The following is a 4,403-nucleotide window of genomic DNA, read 5'->3' on the forward strand; positions in this document are numbered from 1 at the left end:
TATAAGATGCTATTTTTAATAATTTATTAATTAGTTCCAATGGTTTTACTTTCCATTTTTAATTTCTCCTTTAATTTTAAATTTCCAATTTAGTGTTTGATAGGGGGTTTTTAATTTGGTCTTTTTTTTAGTTTTTTAGTTGAAGCCAATTCATTAATCTTTCTTTCTCTGTTTTTATTCAGTAAGCCTCTAAGGATATAAATTCCTCTTATTTTACTTCATGCATCCCTGAAGATTTTGGTGTGATCATCATTGTATTTATCTTAATTGAAATTATTATTTAACATCTATTTGCTACTTCATAATCATTCTTTAGAAGAATGGTTTAGTTTCCAATTACTTTTTGGTATTTCCCTAACTTTTTGTTGAATGTAGTTTTATTGCATCATTATCTGAAAAGCTTGTTACTATTTCTGCTTTCTTGCATTTAATTGAGGTCTTTATGTCCTAGCCATATGGTCAATTTTTAAATTAGGTTCCATGAACTGCTGAGAAGAAAGTATATTCCTTTTCTAACTCATTCAATTTCTCCAAGATCCAACATACTAATTTTTTCTAATATTCTATTTACTTCTTTAATTTTCTTTCTTATTTGTTTTGTGGTTTGGGTTGTATAATTCTGAAGGTGCAAAGGTTGAGATTCACTACTATTGCGGTTTGTTGATATTTCTTCTTTGCTCTCAACTTCTCCTTTGGAAGTTGGATGCCATACCACTTGGTGCATATATGTTTAATATTGATATTGCTTCGTTGTTTATGCTACCCTTTAGCAGGATGTAGTTTCCTTCCTTATCTCTTAATTAGATCAGTTTTTTACTTTTGCTTGATTCTGAGATAAGGATGGCTACCTACTTTTGACCACCTGAAGCCTCATTTAACAGCCTTTTTTACCTTTAATGTATATGTATCTCCTACTTTAAATGTTTTTCTTGTAAACAACATAGTAACATTCTTAAATCAGATAGACCTGTCCTTTTAGCTTTAATCTCGTTACCTTTTTTTAATTTTTTTTGTTAAATAACATTTGTGTGGAATTGTGTGTGCCAAAATTTTTACCATTATCCCATACACACTCCTTCTATTTGATTTTGCCCCTCCCTCCTCCACCCTCTCCCCCAAAAGATGTCAAAGTGGTCCTATACATATTAAATGAGTTACAGTAGATCTTGGATACAGTCAATACGTGCAAGATTCTCAGTACTGATTGATTCCTCTATACTTGTTTCAGTTTCAGCCCAGAGGAACCCCACTAATCGGTTGGACTTCCAATTCCCCTTTGGTGTTTTCATCTCCCAGAGATATCAGGGAGGGTGTGATCGCCTCCTTTTTGGTGTTTTCACTGCCCTTTCTGAGAAGTCAGAGGGCAGTTGTCTGTGGATCAACCCGCAAGTCAAGAAAGTGGGAGAAGTAGAGGGCCAAGTATACTTGAAACAAGTAATCTTACAACAAGGTGTTAACTCAGTGGAATTGAGATAATGATTCCCTTGTTTACAGGTACTTAGTAGAGATATATGAGTTGACACCTATTCTAAAAGATTGATATTTCTGATTAAGTACTTTTAAGACAGTATATGAGGGCTAAGAGATGTGAGAGGGAGACAGACTAAGGGAAAGATTGAGGACTGGAGGCTGGAGCTCACTCCAGCTCTTGAACTCAAACTGGAGAACAGACTCGATGACACAGACCCACTTGGTGGCTGTGCTGTCTCTTATTCCTCTGGGTTGAATCGTCCTTTCAAGTATACTTTTTTCAAGTATATTTCTTCAAAGTCCCCAGTTTCCATCTGCTGTCAGAGCCTGGGAGGAGAAATCACCAGCACCTGAGACCAGCAGTCACCTTTGCCTGGGAACAGCAATCACCAGAGTTGGAGAGGAGCAGGCGCCCTTGCCTGGGGACAAGCAATCACTCAAGCCTGGTTTTTCTTTGTTCCTGAGAGGGCCCTGGGCCTTGGTTCTCCCTGGGTGGCTCTTGTTGACATCCTGGGACTCCTGCTTACCTCTGCCTCGCTTACTCTTTGGAGATCAGCCTCTTGCTTCCGCTTCTCAGTGTCCCATCCCCTTCGGGTGGTGGAAGAGTGGGGTTGCAAAACCATCATTGCCATGGAGGACGAGATCCTTCGTATAGCCAAGAAGATCGATAAGATGGTGCAGAAGAAGAACGCGGCTGGGGCCCTGGACTTGCTAAAGGAACTTAAGAACGTTCCCATGACTCTGGAATTGTTGCAGTCCACAAAAATTGGAATCTCAGTAAATACTGTTCGCAAGCAGAGCACAGATGAAGAAGTCGCCTCATTAGCCAAGTCTCTCGTCAAATGCTGGAAGAAGTTGGTATGTGGGCCCTCCAAGACTCAGATGAAACCAAAAAAGGAACCTGCTACCTCTTCCCAAAGCAGCCCTGAGCCAGGACAAGAAAGGAGCTCCAGCATCAAAGCAAACCAGGGAAAGGAAGAGACCAATGCTTCCCATTCCCTCATTAAATCTTTCCCCAGGGCACCAAGCACCTCAGATTGGGTCCGAATCAAGTGCAGAGAGATGCTGGCTGCAGCCCTCAGAACTGGAGATGACTACATTGCTATTGGGGCCGATGTAGAAGAACTGGCAGCTCAGATTGAGGAAGCTGTGTATCAGGAGCTAAGGAACAGGGATATAAAGTATAAAAACAGGGTACGAAGTAGAATAGCAAATCTCAAGGATGCAAAGAATCCAAATTTAAGGAAAAACGTACTCTATGGGAACATACCTCCAGATTGCTTTGCTAGAATGACTGCAGAGGAAATGGCTAGTGACGAACTTAAAGAGATGCGTAAAAACCTGACCAGAGAAGCAATTAGAAAATATCAACTGGCTCAGACCGGTGGGAGCCAAAGTGATCTATTCCAATGTGGCAAATGTAAAAAGAAGAATTGTACCTATACCCAGCTTCAAACCCTAAGTGGTGATGAACCTATGACAACATATGTTTTCTGTAATGATTGTGGACATAGATGGAAGTTTTTTTAGATGAAGAAATTTGGGACATAGCTGGACACTTACAAGATTTTGGGATTAGCTTTAAAAAGTAAGCCAAGAATCTAGTTTCACTATAAATGAGATTTTGTAAAACAGAACAAATCCCTGGGGTTAGTTTTTGTGTGTGTGTGTGTGTGTGCGTGTTGAGAGAGGAGGGGTTGAGGGGAGGGAGGAAGGGAGGGCTGGAAGGGAGGTAGAGGAGGGAAGGAAGGGGAGGGGAGAGAGGGAGATGAGGAGGAGGAGGAGGAGAGGAGGGAGGAGAAGAAGGGAGGAGAGCGGAGGGAGGGGAGAGGGCGGAGGAGAGAGAAGGAGGGTGAGTAGGCCAAGTCTAGTTTCTTTCTCGTGAGATTTTGTAAAACAGAACAAATCCCTGGGGTTAGTTTTTGTTTGTGTGTGTGTGTGTGTGTGTGTGTGTGTGTGTGTGTGTGTGTGTTGAGAGAGGAGGGGAGCTGAGGGGAGAGCAGGGGAGGGAAGGAGGGCACGGAAGGGGAGGTAGAGGGAGAGGAGGGGAGGGGAGGGGAGGAGAGGGGAGGGGAGGGAAGAAGAGAGGATGCAGAGGAGGGGAGGGGAGAGGAGCAGAGAGGAAGGAAGGGGAGGGGAGAGGCGAGTTTTGGACACTTCTTTATATAGGATTATTTTCAAGAATATATTTCTATAAGGTTAAAGTTGTGTGTTCATATCCTTTGGGTCTTGGTGACATGCCTGAAGAAAATAGGAATTCCTCTATTTCAAGAGAGCCCTTTAACTTTAAAATAAATATATAGGGGAAAGCAAGCAACTACACTATCCCTTGAAACCATTCTTATAATTAGTCAGTCTAAGATCAGATAATTAGTTGTATGGTATATGTTTAAAACTAAATTTTTTTTTCATTTTTATAAGGAAGTCAATATTAAACTTTTATCAATTTCAACTTGGGTCTTGGTGAGATGCCTGAAGAAAATAGGAATTACTCTATTTCTAGAGAGTCCATTAACTTTAAAATATAAGGGGAAATATAAATAAATAAATAAAATATAAGGGGAAAGCAAGCAACTATACTATCCCTTGAAACCATTCTTATAATTAGTCAGTCTAAGATCAGAAAATTAGTTGTATGGTATATGTTTAAAATTAAATTATTTTTTCATTTTTATAATGACGTCAATATTAAACTTTTATCAATTTCAACTTGGGTCTTGGTGAGATGCCTGAAGAAAATAGGAATTAGATTTCTAAATTGCTTCTTTAAAATATAAGGCCAAAATATAAATGAATAAATAAAATATAAGGGGAAAGCAAGCAACTATACTACCCCTTGAAACCATTCTTATAATTAGTCAGTCTAAGATCAGATAATCAGTTGTATGGTATATGTTTAAAACAAAAATTTTTTTCATTTTTATAAGGAAGTC

At 39.6% G+C, this 4,403-nt stretch overlaps 1 pseudogene; it reads left to right on the forward strand.

Moving 5' to 3' along the window:
* Positions 1-2,097: 2,097 nt before the first annotated feature.
* LOC100920557 lies at positions 2,098-3,037 on the forward strand (annotated as a pseudogene).
* The last annotated feature ends 1,366 nt before the right edge of the window (positions 3,038-4,403 follow it).

The sequence above is a fragment of the Sarcophilus harrisii genome, chromosome 3 (genome assembly GCF_902635505.1).
Source record: "Sarcophilus harrisii chromosome 3, mSarHar1.11, whole genome shotgun sequence".
NCBI lineage: Eukaryota > Metazoa > Chordata > Mammalia > Dasyuromorphia > Dasyuridae > Sarcophilus > Sarcophilus harrisii.